The 24255-nt window shown below is 39.2% G+C and overlaps 1 long non-coding RNA gene across 1 annotated transcript in view; it reads right to left on the bottom strand.

The window, feature by feature from the left end:
* The window catches only part of LOC149121374 (uncharacterized), a 115590-nt gene that overhangs the window by 20783 nt on the left and 70552 nt on the right, over nt 1–24255 (bottom strand). Inside the window, exon 2 of the long non-coding RNA XR_016223772.1 lies at nt 2077–2211. This is a non-coding gene — a long non-coding RNA (uncharacterized LOC149121374). The remainder of the gene's footprint in view (nt 1–2076; nt 2212–24255) is intronic.

The raw sequence follows: 24255 nt of genomic DNA, 5'->3' as shown, positions 1-24255 counted from the left end.
TACCTATTCTTGTCCATTGAACTATGTGTCTGTTATTATGTCAGTGCTAACACCTCTTCTTTTTGTTTTTTTGCAGTTTATTTATTTGAAAGGCAGAATTACAGAGAGGTAGAGGCAGAGAGAGAGAGGTCTTCCATTCACTGGTTTACTCCCCAAATGGCCACAATGGCCGGAGCTGTGTTGATGTGAATCCAAGTGTCAGGAGCCTCTTCCAGGTCTCTATGCAGGTGCAGGGGCCCAAAGATGTTGGCCATTTTCTACTTTTTTCTCAGGCTATAACAGAGAGGGGTATAAGAAGTGGAGCAGCTGGGAAACATACTGGCACCCATATGAGATGCTGGCACTGCAGACGGTGACTTTACCTGCTTTGTCATAGTGCTGACCCTTGTAATATGTCTTAAAATATGGTGTGATGTCTCCAGCTTTTTTTTTGCTTTATAATATTGCTTTAGATGTTAAGCATCTCTCATGTTTCTATATGAATTTTAGCATCATTTTTTTCTAGCTCTGAGAATAACATCGTTGGTATGTTGATTGGGATTGCATTGAATTTGCAAATTGCTTTTGGTAGTATGGACATTTTGATATTATTCTTCCCATTCACAAACACAAGTTTTCTGTGAGACTGTCAAAAAGCCTTGACAAAAATTGGACTTTATTACCCAAAACTTGATCACTTTTTGGGATCATTTAAATCCATATTTTTGCACTAATATTTGATAAATAATGAAAGACTTTCTCTGAGCATTTTAGTAGGAGAAATTAAAATTTTTATTTTATTTTATCAATTTCTTCAAATATTGTTTAGATGTGATATTCAAATATTGTTTAGAGCCATTGTCTGTATTCCCTCTAAATTAGGATCTTTTTGCTTTTTGCCTGTTAAACTTGCCCTTGATTCAACAACCCTTTTTAATGTAATGTAAACTGAAAATGTCATTTCATAAGCTAAAAAAATGACAAAGAAGGAAAAAGAAGGGAGGGAGGTTGAGTATATAATTATGTTCTCTGAATTCTTTCTATAAACCATATTGAATCTTTTAAAAGGTAATTAAAATTAAAACTCTAAATTGGACCATTATGACCAATATTTAAAACAAGTGATTAAAAACTGTAGATGTCTTCAATTTTGATTATCATTCTTATTTAGACTATCTGAAAGAAATCCGGTTTCTCACTTTAAAATATACCAATGTATTAGAATTCAGTATTAAATGACTTTGTTTAAAAGTGTTATTTAATCTATTGCTTTAAGTGGTAATACTATGGCCATTGTAAAACAAAATCCTTATCATTTTTCATAAAACAGAAAGGGCCTTTAAAACATCATCACTAAAAATATTAAGAGACCCCAAATATAACATTGTTAAAACCCAAGTGATACCATTCAAAATTTTCAAATATGCAGGGATGGTTCATGTCAAGTAACTAAATAATTGTTAAGTGTATATATGTAATAGCTTCTATAAATTTTTTTGACAAGGGCTGGCACTGTGGCATAGTGGGTGAGGCTGCCACCTGCAGTGCTGGTATTCCATAGGGGCATCAGTTCAAGACCTGGCTGCTCCACTCCCTATCCAGCTCTCTGCTATGGCCTGGGAAAGCACTATAAAATGGTCCAAGTCCTTGGACCCTGAACCTGCATAGGAGACCAGGAAGAGGCTCCTGGCTCCTGCCTTCTAGTCGGCACAGCTCCAGCCATGGACGCCAACTGTGGAGTGAACCAGTGAATGGAAGACCACTCTCTGCCTCTCCTTCTCTCTCTGTGTAATTCTGACTTTCAAATAATATAAATAAATCTTTAAAAACTTCTTTTGGCAAATAGATGAAGCTATTTGTTATACATTTCAAATAAATAGCAAACATACTAGAAAAATATATTGAATAAAATTTAAGCAACTCATAGCTATACACAGAAATTTCTCACCAAAACAACATAGCAACCACTAAATTTCCAAACTTAATTTTCCACAACTTAGAATGTTTAACTCCAGAAGGAGTACTAAATTGACAAAACAGTGGCCTATGTATCAGGATACCTAATTCTAATACAGAATTATCCCTGCTACAACTTACCTATGTGACCTTGAACAATTCACTTTACTTCTCTGGGCCTTGGCATTTAGCATCCTCATGTGATAAAGGAGGCTTGGATAATATCAGTTGTACTCAAGATAGACTTCAACGATCTCTTAGTTTCCAAACAGGCACCTTAAGGGAAAGTAATACTTTAGATCAAAGCTTACATTTTTAAATATAAATATATTTTAAACTTGTTGCTCCCCGTCTTTGTGGAGGAACGACACAGGACCCTGCGCTGTTCTTTCGTCTGCTCAGTCCTCCCTGGGTTTGCTGCTGGTTCTTCCCGGGTTGGCTACTGACCCTTCCACCTCTGTGGAAGGGCGGTTCCCCCTGCCACATTCCCCACTTCCGCGGGGGAGTGGCACACCGCCGGCCGGCTCTCTCGGGGGCTGCACACGTGTTCCTTGAGATAGATGTTCCCCTTAGATGTTCCTGGTGCATGTTGTCTCTCTCCTCCTTTATAGTCCTCTTCCGCCAATCCCAACTCGGCTGCCCACACGCCGAGTACGCTGCTCTCCTCCAATCAGGAGCAGGATCAGCTCCTGGAGGTCATCACTCAAGTTGGCAAGAGGCAGCTGCGTAGAAGCTGTTTCCTCCTCTCCCAGCACCATATTGTGGGAGAGCAGATGCATAGAATAAGTCTTAACTCCAGTAACTTAGTCTAGTCCGAGTTGCTCCCCACAAAACTGTTTCTACAACTAGTACAAAACAACACATTCAAATGTGTACCATGCCACTTTTCAATATTTGGGAATAATTAATGCATCATTTTAGAGCATTGTCTTGAGGCCAGGCCCGTGGTGTAGCCAGTAAAGCCACTGCATGCAGTGTGGGCATCCCATATGGAGGCCGGTTCAAGTCCCGGCTGCTCCACTTTCCATCCAGCTCTCTGCTAGAGCCTGGGAGAGCAGTAGGAAGTTGGCCCAAGTCCTTGGGCCCCTGAATCTGCATGGGAGACCCTGAAGAGGTCCTGGCTCCTGGCTTCAGATTGGCATATCTCTGACCTTTTAGGCCATCTGGGGAGTGAACCAGCAAATGGAGGACCTCTCTCTCTCTTCCTCTTGTTCACTATCTGTGTAACTCTGACTTCCAAATAAATAAATAAATCTTTTAAAAAATCAAAAAAATATTGTCTTGCACACAGTGAACCACTAAGTACAAGATATTACTAGTAATATTAGATTGAAATATTGAAGCAAACTAGGCAATAAGCCTTAAGATGCAAATTAACCAAGAAATATAATCTCAAATTTCTGTGTTCAACAAGGTAGTCTCTTTTTCACTACTAACTTTATACTGAATAAGATATTTTGATATTTTGTTAAGAGTAAATTTATGGGGGGCCAGCGCCGTGGCTCACTTGGTTAATTCTCTGTGTGTGGTGCTGGTATCCCATCTGGGCAAAGGGTTCTAGTCCTGGTTGCTCCTCTTTCAGTCCAGCTCTCTGCTATGGCCCGGGAAGGCAGTGGAGGATGGCCCAAGTGCTTGGGCCCTGCACCCACATGGGAGACCAGGAGAAAGCACCTGACTCCTGGCTTTGGATAGGCACAGCTCCAACTGTGGTGGCCATTTGGGGAGTGAACCAATGGAAGGAAGACCTTTCTGTCTTTCTCACTGTCTATAACTCTACCTGTCAAATAAAAAAATATTAGTTTTTCATAAAAACTGCAGTATTGAAAAAGTTCTAAAATCCCTCTAATTCTAAATGTCTGTGACTGCTAACTCATTAGCACATATTGCACTCTTTATATCTGGGTAATCATGATAATTCACTTTTAAATGATTAACAGATCTGCTGTTACATATAAATGCATGCTTTACCGAAAATCATACAATAAGCAGGCTACATACTTTACTTCAAGTAAAACTGCCATATCCAGTCCTACAATTGTAAATAAGACAGTTTCAATTGTTCAGCATTATCAATTATAAATTCCAATAGCATAGCAATAGTCATAAGAATAAAGGGGCCGATGCTGTGGTGTAGCAAGTAAAGCTGTGGCTTGCAGTGCCGACATCCCACATGGGTGCCAGTTCAAGTCCTGGCTACTCAAATTACTATCCAGCTTTTTAGGCAAGTAAGACTTACTATCAAGCAGTAGAGGATGACCCAGACCCTTGGGCTCCTGCACCTGCATAGGAGACCCAAAAGAAGCTACTGGCTCCTGGCTTTGGATCGGCACAGCTCCAGCCATTGTTGCCAAATCAGGAGTGAACCAGTGGTTGGAAGGCTGCTCTCTCTCTCTCTCCTTCTCTGTGTGTGTAACTCTGACTTTCAAGTAAAATAAATAAATCTTTTTTAAAAAAGGACTAAATAAAAAGGAAGGTGAAGATTACAAAATTGCTTAACTTTTATTTAAGAAATATAAATTTCCGAAGTACAGCTTTTGGATTACAGTGGCTTCCCCTCCCCCATAACTTCCCTCCCACCCATAACCCTCCTATTTCCTGCTCCCTCTCCCATCCCAGAATATTACAAAATTGTATGAAGGACATTTGTACAGTATACAAATATACTGATTTCTAATGTAATATTTGAATACTTGAAGCAGGAAGGCTAAGTACTTCTTTGCCAAAATAACATGTTTTGTCCAGTGTAAAACCCATTTGCCATCCCAATCCACAAAGGGATTTGGGGCAATAAGGAAAAAAGAAGTCCACACATGCAGAAATGTTAAGCAAAACAAAATAGAGAATGTATTTAGTTTCGTGCAAATCACATGAGAATTAATAGTATGCCACCAATTTCCAACAAATATTTTTAAATGTAATGAATGAATGAATTTTCAGTTACATAGCAGAAAACTTCTACCCTCTCCCATAAAACTGAAAGAGAAACTTTTTAAAAGTAAAAACTGATGAAAAAATTCTGCAATACACGTTAATGTTAAGTAGCCCAGCAGAGTTTATTTAGAAATACAAACACACACACAGAGAAAATAAATACATTAAAATCTTACTGAATAGCTCAGTAATAGTTCAGGATCCAATATAGTGTGCAAAAGATTCTGGATTTCCCAGTCACTTTGTATAGGAAATGATTTGCTTTGCTATGTAGCATGTAACTTTAGATTCCTGAACACCTCCACTTTGCTTCTTACCCTGAGTCCCAGCAAATACAGGAACACAGCTGTTGAATCATTCATTTTCTGGATTTGGGAATATCAAAGAATTAATGAGTATAGAAAGCTGTACAGCAGAGACCAAGAATATCCAAGGGAGGTCAGGAAAACCAATTGAACAAGTCAAAATACTATGAATGTATACTGAATGCTCTGTTTTTAATATGTCTTACTTACCTAAAAGGACATGAGGGCTATTGCTCTCTCTCTTAATACAACTAAGGAGAAGATATCACCAATGCTCAAGAAAAATGAATAGACAGCAGAGCTAATACAAAATCCCAAAAATCCAAAATAGAAAAACTGGATATGCACTCCTTACACACATCCTGAAGTGGCAATGAAGTAGAACAAATCTAAAATTGGAAAAAAATTATTTTTTTAAAGATTTATTTATTTATTTGAAAGTCAGAGTTACACAGAGAGAGGCAGAGAAGAGAGAGGGGTCTTCCATCCACTGGTTCACTCCCCAGTTGGCTAAAATGGCCAGAGTTGTGCTGATCCAAAGCCAGGAGCAAGGAGCTTCTTCCAGGTCTCTCACATGGGTGCAGGGGCCCAGGACTTGGGCCATTTTCTACTGCTTTCCCAGGCTATAGCAGAGATCTGGATCTATATGAGATGCCAGAACTGCAAGTGGTGGCTCTACCCACTACGCCACACTGCTGGCCATGAAAATTCTTGTCAAATTAAGATTATTTAACCTTTGTTTTAGAATGAATTATTAAAATATCTAAACTGGGGGAATACATAATTTCTTTCTTTAGAAATCAGAAGAGAAAAACAACACTTCAAGGCTACTGTGACACCACACAGAAGGAATGGAGAATCATGACCTCAATTAGCCTAGGGACAGAATAAAAGGGAGGGAAATAGGAACAACAGAATTAAGATGAATAAGCTTTGACAGCTGAGAGAATCTAAATGTAAAGAAAAGGCATGCAGTTAACTGAAACAATAGAGATAAGTCTGAGAGGAAAAAACATTGTTAAGACATATTAATGGGGCCAGAGCTGTGGCTTAATAAAGTCAAAAAAAATCTAAAATTTGTTTTTAAATTATATAATTAAAAAAGATAAAAAAGATGTTCAAACTTAAGTCTTTACAGCATAAGATATACATCAATTTTCCCAGGTTCTATTTGCATTTATTAACAAAGTTTCATGGGTATAATCACTAGAGTGGCTCCAATAAGTCTTTTTATAAAAATTATTTTTTTTATTTTGACAGGCAGAGTGGACAGTGAGAGAGAGAGACAGAGAGAAAGGTCTTCCTTTTTCTGTTGGTTTACCCCCAAGTGGCTGCTGTGGCCAGTGTGCTGCGGCCGGCACACTGTGCTGATCCAAAGCCAGGAGCCAGGTGCTTCCTCCTGGTCTCCCATGCAGGTGCAGGGCCCAAGCACTTGGGCCATCCTCCACTTCACTCCTGGGTCATAGCAGAGAGCTGGACTAGAAGAGGAACAACTGGGACAGAATCTGGTGCTCCCACCAGGACTAGAACTTGGTGTGCCTGAGCCACAGGTGGAGGATTAGCCTATTGAGCCATGGCACCTGCCTCCAATAAGTCTTAACCTTGGATGCAACTAAATTTAACAAGGATACTCAATAGGAATTTTAGAAGAATTCCAAAAATGTATCAGAATAAAAATAAATATTTTACTTGGTACATCTCATTTTTACTATACTATTGTCTAAATTTCCAATTGTCAGATGTACTAAAAAAATCCCAGAAGCAGCAGAGTTGGTCCAACATGATGAGGAATAAAATAAAGTTTTTCATTTACAACTTGCCTAGAGAAAATGAGAATTCGCAGATCCCAGATTAAAATAACCAAGAAGGCCCAATAAAAGAAAACTCAATGTCTTCATACACTAACATTTATTACCTCAGATTTATTTAACAAAAAGGTGATTATTCCAGCTATATCCCATTAGGTAGCCCAATTTTACCTGCTAAATCCAGTAAAAAAAAAGCACCTCATGATATATTACTAAAATCATATTGCTATATGCCATCCACCATGTCCACTGTACCTTATACCTAATGTTAAAAGATCTGATAAAAATCAATAGATAAATGATGTGTCTTAACCAAGTGTGGCAAATGTGTTTTATTCAAAGTTTTTCCAAAAACCCCTCAGTCTCAGTTTGCCTTCACCTTGAAAAGACACTTCTGAGGTTTACAAATCAGTCCAGCTTCTTTGGGCCTCCCTCCAATGAAAGGGGCTAAAATCCGTCAAAATAAACTCTAGGAACTGTCCTTGTGCTCCCAGTGACTTTTTCACTCTAGGGGCTCACAAACCTTCTGAATTCTTTAGATCACCTGTGATATCCATTTGTTCTCAAAGATGCAAGTAATTTCCCCTCTTGGAACCTTGTTATTAACTGTGCTGTATGAGAAATGAAGTCTCCTACACACCTTGTGCTTACGATTCTCCAAATCATGTTGTCTGCTAGGACTTAGGCCATGAATATAGGACAGCAATACCTGAACATGATTACTGAGATCTCCTTAATAAAGGATAGATTGGGACCAGCACTGTGGTGCAGTGGTGTAATCCTTTACCTGCAGTGCTGGTACCCCATATGTGTACCAGTTCTAGTCCCCATTTCCCATCCAGCTCTCTGCAATAGCCTGGGAGAGCCATAGAAGCTGTTCCAAGTGCTTTGCTCCCTGCCAAAATGTGGGAGACCTGGAAGCTCCTAGCTCAGATTGGCCCAGCTCCAGACATTGCAGTCATTAGGGGAGTAAATGAGCATACGGAAGACATTTCTCTCTGTCTCTTCCTCTCACTGTCTGTAAGTACACCTGTCAAATAAATAAATAAATTCTTTATATATATATATTTATTTATATTTGCATGTATATAAATATATTCATATATATTCTATCGTTTGAGGTAAGTCAGCTTGAGCATGTCCCGAATTGCACATCTCTTCCCTCTCTTACTCCCACTCTTATATTTAACAGAGATCACTTTTCAGTTAAGTTTCAACACTTGAGAATAACTGTGTATTGATTACAGGATTCAACCAAAAATATTAAGTAGAACAAATAAACAAAAAAAAAATACTGAGAGGGATAACGTGTTAAGTTGTTCATCAATAGTCAGGACAAGGGCTGATCAAGTCACCGTTTCTCATAGTGTTCATTTCACTTTAACAGGTTTCCTTTTAATATATAATAATTATAAACAGATAATATCCAAGATGGCGGAATAGTGACGGCGCACACCGATAGTCCGGGAAAATTTAGTTTAATAAAAGTGGAGTTACGGTAGCCTCAGAAAAAGGATCAGGAAAAAAATTGCAGAGGAAACTCTTCCGGAGCTAGTGGCTGTGACTCAGAGGACCTACTGTGAGAGCAGGGTCGCCCACCGTGTGGAAGCCAAACCGCGGGAGCTGCAGAGTCTGAGTGCCAGTGCGGGAAGGGGAGTCGATATGACACAGACACCAGTGGGGAGAGGAGGGACGCCCAGGGCTCCGAGTCCACACATCGGTGCTGGAAGCGGAGGTGAGCTCAGTAACCGGAGACATTGATGGGGAAACGGCAGACAGAATTTTAGAGGGAAGCGGGCTTTGAAGCGGGAAAGTTCAATAGACTGACTACAGGAGAGAAGGAAAAAGAAAAAGGTGGGGGTGTACTGGTACAGACAAATTCCTCTTTCCCCCAACCTTGCAAAGGCAAGCAAGAGACAAAGAGCTGGGATATACATAATAAAATGGGAGAGTTAAGGCTACAATTCAGTAGCATAGCCAACCCAGTGGGAGTCCGCAGGAGAAACGGAGCCTGCACAGACTCTTTGGGTAGAAGCCAGAGATCGGAAGCTAAATACCATCCATTCTGCTCAGCCTTGCAGTATTATTTAGCTCCTGAATAAAAAATAAAATAAAATAAAATAAAATAAAATAAATGAATAAATAAATAAATAGAGAGAATTACCACGCATAACCTGAGGGTGTCACCTTTGCACACCTGTAACCCTGAAGAACCAAGCAGAGCTCTCAGGCCACACCCATATCAAGCCTCCAAGGCTCCTCCAACAGCAGGCAGTCCACTTAACACGGACATAGTATAAAAAAAAAAAAAACACCTCACAGTGAGGGAAAAAGAATTAACCATGCCAAGCCAAGCAATAAACACAGAAATCAAGGGAACAAGATCAACGATGACACTATGATGCCTCCAAATAAACAAAACACCCCAAGCCAAGATTATGAAGATGATGAGATAGACGAAATGCAAGATACGGATTTCAAAAAATTTATGATAAGAACATTTAGAAGTTTTCAAAAGCAAATCCTTGAACTACAGAAATCCTTATTGGACAGGATTGAAAATCTCTCTCGTGAAAATGAAATTTTAAGGAAGAATCAAAATGAAACGCAGAAACTAGTAGAACAAGAAAGTGTGATAGTGAAGAGAAATCAAAATGAAATGAAGACCTCAATAGATGAAATGACAAACACATTAGAGAGCCTTAAAAACAGAATGGGGGAAGCAGAAGAGAGAATATCGGACTTAGAAGACAGAGAACAGGAAAGGATACAGTCAAACCAAAGAAAAGAAGAGGAAATTAGAAATCTAAAAAATATTGTTGGGAATCTACAGGATACTATTAAAAAAACCAACATTCGGGTTCTAGGAGTTCCTGAAGGCATGGAGAGAAAGGATTGGAAGGCCTTTTTAGTGAGATACTAGCAGAGAACTTTCCAGATTTGGAGAAGGACAGAGACATCCTAGTACAGGAAGCTCATAGAACTCCCAATAAACATGACCAAAAGAGATCCTCACCACGACACATTGTAATTAAACTCACCACAGTGAAACATAAAGAAAAGATCCTAAAATGTGCAAGAGAGATTACTCTCAGAGGATCTCCAATCAGACTCACAGCAGACTTCTCATCAGAAACCCTACAAGCTAGGAGGGAATGGCGAGACATAGCACAGGTGCTAAGAGAGAAAAATTGCCAGCCCAGAATATTATATCCTGCAAAGCTCTCATTTGTGAATGAAGGTGAAATAAAGAACTTTCATAGCAAACAGAAATTGAAAGACTTTGCCGCCACTCGTCCGGCCCTGCAAAAGATACTTAAAGATGTGCTACACTCAGAAACACAGAAATACGGCAATCAATATGAAAGAAGGTAAAGGAAGAACACCTACCAGTAAAAGAGCATGGGAAGCTCAAAGCATATACTAAAAAATATCTCCAGGAAAATGGCAGGGCAAAGTCACTATGTATCAATAGTCACATTAAACATTAATGGACTTAACTCTTCAGTTAAAAGACACCGTTTGGCTGACTGGAACAACACCCAACTATTTGTTGCCTACAAGAAACACATCTCTCTAACAAAGATGCATGCAGACTGAAAGTGAAAGGTTGGAAAAAGATATTCCATGCCAACAAAAATCAAAAAAATCAGGTGTAGCCATATTAATATCAGACAAAATAAACTTTAATACAAAAACTGTTAAGAGAGACAAAGAGGGGCACTATATATAGATTAAGGGTTCAATTCAAAAGGAAGATGTAACTATTATAAATGTATATGCACCTAATTACAGGGCACAGGTCTATTTAAAAGATATGTTAAGGGACTTAAAGGGAGACTTAGATTCCAATACAATAGTACTGGGGGACTTCAATACTCCACTCTCAGAAACAGATAGATCATCCGGACAGAAGGTCAACAAGGAAACAGCAGATTTAATCGACACTATTGCCCAAATGGATCTAACAGATATCTACAGAACTTTCAATCCTACATCTAAAGACTTTACATTCTTCTCAGCACTGCATGGAATCTTCTCTAGGATTGATCACATACTAGGTCATAAAGGAAGTCTCAGCAAATTTAAAAGAATTAGAATCATACCATGCAGCTTCTCAGACCACAGCGGAATGAAGCTGGAAATTAGCAACTCAGGAAACCCCAGAAAGTATGCAAACACATGGAGACTGAACAGCATGCTCCTGAATGAACACTGGGTCATTCAAGAAATCAAAAGAGAAATCAGAAACTTTCTGCAATTAAATGATAACAACACAACATATCAAACTTATGGGATACAGCAAAAGCAGTATTGAGAGGCAAGTTTATAGCAATAGGGGCCTATATCAAGAAATTGGAAAGGCACCAAATAAATGAGCTTTCAGCACATCTCAAGGACCTAGAAAAACTGCAGCAAACCAGACCCAAATCTAGTAGGAGAAAAAAATAATTAAAATCAGAGAAGAAATTAACAGGACTGAATCCAAAAAAAACATTACAAAAAATCAGCCAAGCGAAGAGCTGGTCTTTTGAAAAAATAAACAAAATTGACACCCCATTGGCCCAACTAACTAAAAAAAGAAGGGAAAAGACACAAATCAATAAAATCAGAGGTGAAAAAGGAAACGTAACAACAGGCACCACAGAAATAAAAAGAATCATCAGAAATTACTACAAGGACTTGTATGCCAGCAACAGGGAAACCTATCAGAAATGGATAGATTCCTGGACATATGCAATCTACCTAAATTGAACCATGAAGACATAGAAAACCTAAACAGACCCATAACTGAGACAGAAATTGAAACAGTAATAAAGGCCCTCCCAACAAAGGAAAGCCCAGGACCAGATGGATTCACTGCTGAATTCTACCAGACATTTAAAGAAGAACTAATCCCATTTCTTCTCAAACTATTCAGAACAATTGAAAAAGAGGGAATGCTCCCAAATTCTTTCTACGAAGCCCGCATCACCTTAATCCCTAAGCCAGAGAACGATGCAGCACTGAAAGAAAATTATAGACCAATATCCCTGATGAACATAGATGCAAAAATCCTCAATAAAATTCTCACCAATAGAATGCAACAACACATCAGGAAAATCATCCACCCAGACCAAGTGGGATTTATCCCTGGTATGCAGGGATGGTTCAACATTTGCAAATCAATCAATGTGATTCACCACATTAACAGACTGCAGAAGAAAAACCATATGATTATCTCAATAGATGCAGAGAAAGCATTCGATAAAATTCAACACCCTTTCATGATGAAAACTCTAAGCAAATTGGGTATAGAAGGAACATTCCTCAATATAATCAAAGCAATCTATGAAAAACCCACGGCCAGCATCCTATTGAATGGGGAAAAGTTGGAAGCATTTCCACTGAAATCTGGCACCAGGCAGGGATGCCCACTCTCACCACTGCTATTTAACATAGTTCTGGAAGTTTTAGCCAGAGCCATCAGACAAGAAAAAGAAATTAAAGGAATACAAATTGAGAAGGAAGAAGCCAAACTATCCCTCTTTGCAGACGATATGATTCTTTGCTTAGAGGATCCAAAGAACTCTACTAAGAGACTATTGGAACACATAGAGGAGTTTGGCAAAGAGGCAGGACATAAAATCAATGCACAAAAATCAACAGCCTTTGTATACACAAGCAATGCCATGGCTGAGAAAGAACTGCTAAGATCAATCCCATTCACAATAGCTACAAAAACAATCGAATAACTTGGAATGAACTTAACCAAGGACAGTAAATATCTCTATGATGAGAATTACAAAATCTTAAAGAAAGAAACAGAATAGGATACCTAAATGGAAAAATCTTCCATGCTCATGGATTGGAAGAACCAACATCATCAAAATCTCCATTCTCCCAAAAGCAATTTATAGATTCAATGCAATCCCAAACAAGATACCAAAGACATTCTTCGCAGATCTAGAAAAAATGATGCTGAAATTCATATGGAGGCAAAAGAGACCTCTAATAGCTAAAGAAATCTTGTACAACAAAAACAAAGCCGGAGGCATCACAAAACCACATTTCAGGACATACTACAGGGCAGTTGTAATCAAAACAGCATGGCACTGGTACAGAAACAGATGGATAGACCAAAGGAACAGAATTGAAACACCAGAAATCAATCCAAACATCTACAGCCAACTTATGTTTGATCAAGGATCTAAAACCAATTCCTGGAGCAAGGACAGTCTATTCAATAAATGGTGCTGGGAAAACTGGATTTCCACATGCAGAAGCATGAAGCAAGACCCTTACCTTACACCTTACACAAAAATCCACTCAACATGGATTAAAGACCTAAATCTATGACCTGACACGATCAAGTTATTAGAGAACATTGGAGAAACCCTTTAAGATATTGGCACAGGGAAAGAGTTTCTGGAAAAGACCCGGGAGGCACAGGCAGTCAAAGCCAAAATTAACATTTGGGATTGCATCAAATTGAGAAGTTTCTGTACTGCAAAAGAAACAGTCAGGAGAGTGAAGACACAACCAACATAATGTGAAAATATATTTGCAAACTATGCAACAGATAAAGGGTTAATAACCAGAATCTACAAAGAGATCAAGAAACTCCGCAAGATCAAAACAAAAAACCCACTTAAGAGATGGGCCAAGGACCTCAATAGACATTTTTCAAAAGAGGAAATCCAAATGGCCAACAGGCACATGAAAAAATGTTCAAGGTCACTAGCAATCAGGGAAATGCAAATCAAAACCACAATGAGGTTTGACCTCACCCTGGTTAGAATGGCTCACATACAGAAATCTACCAACAACAGATGCTGGCAAGGATGTGAGGAAAAAGGGACACTAACCCACTGTTGGTGGGAATGCAAACTGGTCAAGCCACTATGGAAGTCAGTCTGGAGATTCTTCAGAAACCTGAATATAACCCTACCGTTCGACCCAGCCATCCCACTCCTTGGGATTTACCCAAAGGAATTTAAATTGGCAAACAAAAAAGCGGTCTGCACCCTAATGTTTATTGCAGCACAATTCACAATAGCCAAGACCTGGAACCAACCTAAATGCCCATCAACGATAGACTGGGTAAAGAAATTATGGGATATGTACTCTTTAGAATACTATACTGCAGTAAGAAACAACGAAATCCAGTCATTTGCAACAAAATGGAGGAATCTGGAACACATCACGCTGAGTGAAATAAGCCAGTCCCAAAGGGACAAATACCATATGTTCTCCCTGATTGGTGACAACTGAATGAACACCAAATGCAAACCTCCTGAAGTGAAATGGACACTATAAGAAACGGTGACTTAATCAGCATAGCCCTGACTGTTAATGAACAACTTAATACATTATCCCTCTTAGTAGTTGTTTTGTCTGTTCTACTTAATATGACTGGTTTAATTCTGTAATTAATACACAGTTTTTTTAAGTGTTGAAATTTAACTGAAAGGTGATCCCTGTTGAACATAAGAGTGGGAATAAAAGAGGGAAGAGATGTACAATTTGGGACATGCTTAAGCTGACTTGCCCCAGATGGTAGAGTTAGAAACATATCAGGGGACTCCAATTTAATCCCATCAAGGTGGCATGTACCAATGCCATCTCACTAGTCCAAGTGATCAATTTCAGTTCACAATTGATCATAATGAAAGGACTAAGAGACAAAGGGAGCTCATAAACAAGTCTAGTACCTGCTAATACTAACCAATAGAATAAATAAAGGGGAGAGTGATCCAACATGGGAAGTGAGATACTCAGCAGACTCATAGAATGGCAGATCTCCTAAACAGCACTCTGGCCTCAGAATCAGCCCTAAAGCCATTTGGATCTGGCTGAAAAGCCCATGAGAGTATTTCAGGCATGGAAAGCCAAGACACTCTGGCAAAAAAAAAAAAAAAAAAAAAAAAAAAAAACCACCTAAATGAAAGATCTCTGTGAGTGAGATCCCAGTGGAAAGAACAGGTCTTCAAAGAAGGAGGTACCTTTCTCTGAAGGGAGGAGAGAACCTCCACTTTGACTATGACCCTGTCTAAACAAGATAAGAGTCGGAGAACTCAAGGGGCTTCCATAGCCTTGGAAACTCATGACTAGTGCATAGGGAGATTACTGATGCCATAGACAGGAGTGTCAATTTGTAAAGTCAACAACAGGGGTCATTGTGCACTTACTCCTCATGTAGGATCTCTGTCCTTAATGTGCTGTACATGGAGACTTAATGCTATAACGAGTACTCAAACAGTATATTTCACTTTGTGTTTCTATGGGGGTGCAAACTCTTGAAAGCTTTACTTAATGTATACTAAACTGATCTTTTGTAAAAAAAAAAAAAGAAGAAATTATCAATTCCCAACTTGACTCTCACTGGGATTAAACATGACAATAGGTCTGTTCTGATATCATCATCATTTAAAAAATCATCTATTATTTTTCACTTTATGTTTCTGTGTGGGAGCAAACTGTTGAAATCTTTACTTAATGTATGCTAAAATGATCTTCTGTATATAAAGTGAATCGAAAATGAAAAAAAGATAATATTGTATAATTTATTATATGTACTATATATATAGTATATATATTACTGAGATGGCTTGAATAGCCAGAGTGTGGCCAGGTTGAAGCCAGGAGCTTCTCCTCCAATGTGTGTGACAGCAACACAGGCACTTGGACCATCTTTCACTGCTTTTTCAGTCCATTGGTAAGGAGCTGGATCAGAAATAATTATATATTTGTATATAAATAATAAATTTATATATAATAAGTATATCTCATATATTTATAATAATTATATGTAATTCTATATTATATATAGAAATATATATTATAATATATAATATAATATATTATATGTAGAAATATATAATATAATATATTATTATATATATAAATATATATATGAAGGACCAAAATGTGGCATTCTCCATTTGGCAGAAGGGACAGGCTCCAATATCTACTGTCTATGTCTGTATGTCAGTATAATGCAGGAGGTAACCCCTCTACCAAATAAGAAAAGCTCTTTCAGTTCAGCTGGACATCATTCTGCTGACTGTTGACCTTATTACTGTTAGTCTGGATGCTTTCATTGGTTGCAATCCAGGACCCAATTTTCCCATAGATATAAACATCATCAAACATGAAAATTTGGTAAGAAAAGCTTAAACTGAGAGTTATGATTAATAACTATTTTAATAAAATTTCTCAGAACCCATCTAATCCAAACCTTGGACAATTGGAAGCTGTTGTACTTGGCCCACCCATAAATGAAATGGATTCTAAATCCTTTAACTGCAAGGAGAGTATCATAGACATTAATGCTCCAAACTGATGCAGTTCCCTGCTAACGTGTCTGGAAAAGCAGCACAGGATGACTCAAATATTGGGGCTCCTGCACCCATGTGAGAGACCTGGAAGAAGCCCCTGGCTCCTGATATCAGTCTGGCCTAGCCACAGTCATTGCAGCCATTTGAGGAGTGAACAAACCAGGAGGAAGATCAATCTCTCCCACTCTCTCATTCTAGTGCTGCCTTTCAAATTCTTAAATAGATCTTTTAGAAAGCAGTTCACTTCAATAAATTTGCCATTGCTCAGTCATGATGACTTTTACTACCTTAAGTTCTTTTTCAAAAGATTTATTTATTGGAAAGGCAGAAAGAGTCGCTGGTGGTTGTGGTGAAGTGGACAAAGCTGCTATCTATTACATTGGCATCCTGCATGTGCATCAGTTCAAGTACCAACTATTCCATTTCTGACCCAGCTCCTTACCAATGGACTGAAAAAGCAGTGAAAGATGGTCCAAGTGCCTGGGATGCTGCCACGCACATCGGGGGAAAGCTCCTGGCTTCAACCTGGCTACACTCTGGCTATTAAATTCATCTCAAAAATGAATTAGGTGGTAGAAGATTTCTGCCTCTCCCTCTCTCTGTAACTCTTTCAAATAAGTAATTAAATATTTTAATATGATAAAAAAGGCAGAGAGACACAGAGACAAAGCAAGAAGGAAAGAGAAGCAGAGAGATCTCCCATCTGCTGGTTCACTTTCTATATGGCTACAACTGTGCAAGACCAGGTTCTCAAGTCCCCATTTAGGTTACAGTTCTCCAAATTAGATGACAGGAATTAAAGAATTTGAGCTATCATCCATTGCTTCCCAGGGATATTAACATGAAACTGATTTGGAAGTGGAGTACCCAAAACTCAGATTAGCACTGCAATATAGGATGTGGGCATCTGTTGTGATGGCTAACAAATTGGAAAACCTAGAGGAAAAATCAACAGATTCCTGGACATACACAATATACCAAAATTGAGTCATGAAGACACATAGAAAAGCTAAACAAATCAAAAACAAAGACAGAGATTGGATGAGTAATAAAGACCCTCCTAACAAAGAAAAGTCCAGGGTCAGACAGCCTCACTATTGAATTCTACAGGACTTTTAAAGAATTAATTCCAATTCTTCTCAAACTATTCAAAACAATTGAAAGAGAGACAATCCTCTCAAATTCCTTCTATTAATCCTGCATCACCTTAATTCTTAAACTAGAAAAAGATACAGTGGAGAAAGAGAACTATAGAAAAATATCCCTGATGGGGGCCAGTGCCGTGGCACACTGGGTTGATCCTCCACCTGTGGAGCCGGCATCCCATATGGGTGCCAGTTCTGGTACCGGTTGCTTCTTTTCCAGTCCAGCTTTCTGCTCTGGACTGGGAGGGCAGTGGAGGATGGCCCAAGTGCCTGGGTCCCTGCACCCACTTGGGTGACCAGGGAGATGCTCCTAACTCTGGCTTCTGATTGGACCAGCACCACCTGTTGGGCCATATAGAGAATAAGCAAGCAGATAAAATACTTATGTCTCTCTGCCTCTGCCTCTGCCTCTCCCTCTCTGTAGCTCCACCTTTCAAATAAATAATTCTTTTGAAAAAGTCAACAAACAATAAAGGCTGGTGGAGAGGTAGGGAAAAAGGTACCCTAACCTGCTGTTGGTGGGAATGAAGCTAGTACAGCCATTATGGAAGGTAGTATAAAAGTTCCTCAGAAATCTGAAAACAAACATACCATATGATCCTGCCATTTGACTCCTGGGAATTTATCCACATGAAATGAAATACAATATGCATAGGCATGAGTTATCTGTACCCTCTTGTTTATTACAGCTCAATTCACAATAGCTAACATGGAATCAACCCAGATGTCCATCAACTGGTGACTGGAAAAAGAATATGAGCTATATATACAGTGTAAAATACTATTCAGCCATAATTGAGAATGAAATCCTATCTTTTGTAACTAAATGGATGAACTGGAAACAATTATGCTTCATGAAAGAAGCCAGTCCCCAAAAGACAAATACCATATGTTTTCTCTGGCTGGTGGTAATTAATATATAGACAACAAAAAGTAGCATAGGAGTTAAATTGACATTTTGAGATTTGAGTATTGTTCATAGCACTTTTCTGTACTCTTTGATAGAGTATACAACATACTCATTGATACTGCTGCTACTACTTACTGAATTCTTTATTTTGTAGAGGGTTAAAGCTTGTGATTCTAAAATAAAATCAAAGCATGCAGCTGTAAAAATTAAAAGAAAATAAAACAAGAAGGAGGGAGTTGGAAATATGAGACCAAGGGAAGATAGGGTAGGATGTTATCAGTTTGCTCTTAAATCTGTATATATAAATTACATGAAATTTGTTCACTTAATATGCATTTAAAAATATAAACTTAACACTAGAAGAAAAAGACCTGAGATCAATGTTTTCTGGATCACCACTAATAAAATTTAGTCTTCATTTATGTCTGACCATATTTAATTTCTTATTTATTTATTTTATAAGAAAATTAACATCACCATTCCTAACAAGTCCATCCTGCTTCATCCATATCTATCAGTTCCCACTCTGCTAATAATTTTTCATGAACTTAAATCCATATCATCTTAAAAAGATGCAATGCGGGGCTGGCACTGTGGCATAGCAGATAAAGTTGCTGCCTGCAGTGCTGGCAAGGCATATGGGTGCCAGTTCAAGTCGTGGCTGCTCCACTTCTGAACCAGCTCTCTGCTATGGCCTGGGAAAGCAGTAGAAGGTGGCCCAAGTCCTTGGGGCCTTGCACACATGTGAGAGACTCGGAAGAAGCTCCTGGCTTCGGATCGACACAGACCAGCCATTGCGGCCAACTGGGAGTAAACCAGCAGATGGAAGACCTCACTGTCTCTGTCTGTCTGTCTCTCTCTCTCTCTCTACCTCTCCTCTATTTGTGCAACTCTTTCAAATAAATAAATAAATCTTTAAGAAAAAAAAAACCTGATTCATGTTATTATTTATGTGTTTTAGAGGCTTTGCAGATGTTGATTACATGTGCCATGAAAACCCATTAAAATGCAAATCCTATAATAGGCAACTCCATGTTCACTAAACTGGTAAAATCCAGTGCATGTGTTGAGAAAAACACACTAGCAATAAATTTCAAAATGCTGTTAAATATTATAAGTGGCTGTCAAAGAGCTAAAAATCTGACAGTGACCCATTATGTCATTTATTTAGTACATAATGCTGAGAAAATCAGAAGTATTTGTTAAAACTTCTGCTAAAATGCACTAGATTTATAATTTTTAAATGCATCTTTCCTATATGTAATGCAGTCCTGTGCTATTTTAGAGTATCAGAAATTTAAAATGTTGGACTGTTGCTGTGGTGGAGCAGGTTAACACCCTGGCCTGAAGCACCAGCATCCCATATGGGGGCTGGTTCAATACTCAGATGCTCCACTTCTGATCCTGCTCTCTGCTATGGCCTGGGAAAGTAGCAGAAAATGGCCCAAGTCCTTGGGCCCCTGTACCCATCTGGGAGACCTGGAACTAGCTCCTGGCTCCTGGCTTCGGATCAGCACAGCTCTGGCAGTTGCAATCAATTAGGGAGTGAACATTAGATGGAAGACCTCTCTCTTTCTCTCTGGCTCTCCTCTCTGTTTGTAACTCGACTTGTAAATAAATAAATAAATAAATCTTTAAAAAATTAAGAAATTTAAAATGTGAAAGGTTTTTAAAAAATGTATTTATTTATTGTGAGGCAGAGTTACAGATATAGAGAGGAAGAGAAAGAGAGGTCTTCTATCCACTGGTTCACCCCTAAATGGCCAGAATGGCTGGAGCTGGGCCAATCTGAAGCCAGGTGCCAGAAGCAGGAGTCAGCAGCTTCCTCCAGGTTTCTCACATGGGTGCCGGGGCCCAAGCACTCAGGGCATATTCCACTGCTTTCCTAGGCCATTAGCAAAGAGCTGGATTGGAAGTGCAGAAGCAGGGACTCAAACTGGTGCCCATGTGGGATGCTGGTGCTGCAGGTGGATGCTTACTCTACTATGCCACAGAGTGGGCCCAGTGAAAGGTTTTAGGGAGACATCTTTCATGTAGACTAGGCTGCAATATTGCAAGGTAAGGTTTAGCTTTTATTCCCACACATCAGTATTCATATTTTAGCAACTATAAATACTAAATATCATACATATATACCTAAATATAGGTAACTGCAGATTTTGTTGTCATTCTTTCTAATTCTCTTTTTAATGTCTGCTAATAGGCCATCTTATGGATTATTATATTGATGTTACCTGTACACAACCATCAGGCATTTCCACTGTTGAATGTGTTTATGTGTACAGGTAGTTTTGTTTGTGTGTACATGAATGCACATTTGATGGAGATAGCACTGACAGTAATATTGTGAGAAATCCTAACGCTGATTTCAAACTTTCTGTCCTCCGCAGAGATGGCTGTCATTAACGTAGACCACAGGGCCCCTTTTGCTGTTATGGACTGAAATGTGCCTCCCTAAAACTCAAACACTGAAGTGCTAACCACCAACATGACTCTACCTGAAGAAAGTGCTTTTAAGCAGATCAAATGATAGATTTGTCTGCCTCATCGGAGAAAGGCTTCTGGAAAAATTGAGCCTATTAGGACCTTGATCTGATATTTTCAACCTCACAACTCTGAGAAGTAAAATTCCATGATTTAAATCATATTCTCTGTGGTATTTTCTTAGCAAATTAATATATCCTCATTTCTGCCAGAATTTTCTGCTGTCATCTAGAAGGTCCTCATGATTAGCAGACACATATAGAAACTAAAAACTATGATTTTAGATTACCAAGTATCTACTAACACAAAAAAGATATCCCAGAAGCTACCTACTACCATCCTCCAGGACCCAGAAAAAAACAGGAATGAGTCAAGTTGCAGGGCAGTAGAAAAAAAGTGAATAATCAAAGATCACAGCAGAAATAAATAAGGAAGGGTTTGGTGCTGTGGCGTAGTGGGTTAAAGCCTTGACCTGCTGTGCATGCATCCCATATATTGCTGCTAGGAGACCAGGTGCTCCACTTCCAATCCAGCTCCCTACTAATGCACCTGGGAAATCGGTGGAAGATGGCCCATGTTCTTGGGTGCTGGCACCCACATGAGAGACTTGGAAGAAGCATCTGGCCTTTCAAATAAATAAATAAATCTTAAAAAAATAGAAGCAGTGTTAGCACTGTTGGAAAAACAGACACATAGTTCAATGGAAAAGAATAAGCAGCTGAAATAAACTGACTTTTCTACAGGCAACTCCTATTTAACAAAGGAAATAAAACAAACAGGAGAAAGAAGAATCCCTTTAGCAAATGGTTTAAAGGAAAGTGATTATCCATATGTAGAAGCCTGAAAATATGCCCCAACACTTCATACACTATGTAAAAGCAACTCAAGGTGAATTAAAAGTCTAAATATAAAACCAAAAACTAAGTAAACATATGAGAAACTAAAACATTAGCATAGACAACAGTTTTGGGTAAGATTCCAAAAGCACAAGTAACAAAAATAAAATATACAAATTTGAGCATATCAAATTAAGATACATCTTCACAACAAAGTAATCAACAGAGTGAAGATACAATGGACAGAATGGCAGAAAACATTGAAAACTCTGAATATGACAAAAGATTGATAGCCAGAACATACATATATAGAACTGGAAAAACTCCAAACAAGAAGCAAAATGTACAGTTAAGAAATGAGCAATGATCAGAATAGATGTTTCTCAGAAGAAGAAATCTAAATGGTCAAGACATATATGAACATGCCCAATATCACTAGCCATTAGGGAAATGTAAACCAAAACCAATAGCAGACTCCATCTGTGGGAGAAGACAATGCTTGGGGTTTCATTTGTGCAACAAGTGGGTTTAGAGGACCCTATTCACCATTAGAGGGCAGAGTCTACATGGAAGTAAGGAAACCTTAATGTTTTCCTAATGGGCTTGTTAAATTCTTGACCAGTGCCTATTACCTTTGCCACAACCTTTCCAGTCTCACTACTTTCCTTCTTCCTCTTCTCTGTGGCTTGCAAAACCAGTATACCTTCTATATACTGAGGATACTTTTGTTTTATTCCTTCTGTCTCATGATGTTCCTCTAAGAAATCACAACCCTCAAAGTATTCATTCATTTATGTAGTTCGCAGTTTTCATGGGCTACTACATGGCAAAGTACTAGGTTAACGGAAAGGTATAGGTCAGGAACTGAGCAAAGTTCACAATGATGAAGCCATTGGGGAAATGAACCTGATGGAAGACCTCTCTCTCTCTCTCTCTCTCTCTCTCTCTCTCTAACTCTGATTTTCAAATAAATAAATCTTTAAAAACTAACTAAATAAATATAGTAATAACCTGGTGGCAATACCTTTCTATCAGAACATGTGAAGCATTCAAACAGTTTGTCCCAGAAAGTCAGCCATAGTTTTCAAGGGCACATCTTCTACTCCACTTGTGAACATGTCTGTGGGGGATAAGGGGCACTTATTTCTTCCCCTCTTCTTTCTTACCACTCTCACAGTTATAACTTCTGTAGATGCTTCCACAGACCAGTCTCTATGAAATTGTAGAACTAATATCCTCCCATGTCAAAAATGTCATGGGTTTAAACACAGAACCCAAAATAAGACAAGTAACTGGCCTTCTTAATTACACAGTGTGGAATGTAAGATTCTCAGTGGTTAGGCCGGCGCCGTGGCTCAATAGGCTAATCCTCCACCTTGCGGCGCCGGCACACCGGGTTCTAGTCCCGGTCGGGGCGCCGGATTCTGTCCCGGTTGCCCCTCTTCCAGGCCAGCTCTCTGCTATGGCCAGGGAGTGCAGTGGAGGATGGCCCAGGTGCTTGGGCCCTGCACCCCATGGGAGACCAGGAAAAGCACCTGGATCCTGGCTCCTGCCATCGGATCAGAGCGGTGCATCGGCTGCAGCGGCGGCCATTGGAGGGTGAACCAACGGCAAAAGGAAGACTTTTCTCTCTCTGTCTCTCTCTCTCACTGTCCACTCTGCCTGTAAAAAAAAAAAAAAAAAAAGATTCTCAGTGGATCACTGGGTAACTGTAAAGTACTGGGCAGAGGAAAACTGTTACTTATCTGTATTTATGATGCTGTAATTCTCCACTTTATACAAACTCAGATTAAAAGAGCTCCAGTTAGTGGGCAGCACTGTTGCATAGTGGGTAAAGCTACTGCCTGCAGTGTCAGCATCCCATATGGGTGCCGGTTGGGATCCTGGCTGCTGCACTTCCCATCCAGCTCTCTGCTGTGGCCTGGGAAAACAGTCGAAGATGGCCCAAAATCCCCTATCTCCTGCACCCACCTATGAGACCTGGAAAAAGCTCCTGGCTCCTGGTTTTGGATCCAAACAGCTCCAGCCATCTATAGCTGCTTCTGCCACTCTGTAACTCTGCCTTTCAAATAAATAAATAATTATTTTAAAAAACAGCTTCATCCCAGAAGCTCCTGGCTACTGGCTTCAGACTGCCACAGCTCCAGCTGTTGCTGCCAGTTGGGGAGTGAACCATCGGATGGAAGACCTCTCTCTCTCTCTCTCTCTGTCTCTCTCTCTCCTCCCTGTGTAACTCTTTCAAATGAATAAATAAATCTTTAAAAAAGTAGCTCCAGTTATTGACAACACAGTAGACTTGCATTGATTTTAGTGCCCTTCTCACTTTGCAAAGGGATCAGTGGCAGGTAAAAACAGTTGACAGCCTTGCTAACAGGAGAAGAAATAGCTGAAGACAGAAAATGAAAAGCAGCCAAATAAATCATCAAAGAAAGAGAAGTGGACCCCATCCAACACAAACCTTTAAAAGTGGATGCTCACAATTAACGAGTGAAACAGCTGCCCACTGAAATCTTTTCTAGAAAGGGAAGATGTCCTAAGTTCTGCTTCTGTAAACTCCAGTCATAAATCTGTCCTCATAAAT

This window comes from Oryctolagus cuniculus, chromosome 17, assembly GCF_051225735.1.
Source record: "Oryctolagus cuniculus isolate XC-2025 breed Fujian yellow rabbit chromosome 17, ASM5122573v1, whole genome shotgun sequence".
Taxonomy (NCBI): Eukaryota; Metazoa; Chordata; class Mammalia; order Lagomorpha; family Leporidae; genus Oryctolagus; species Oryctolagus cuniculus.
This window is presented reverse-complemented; position numbering and strand designations above follow the sequence as displayed.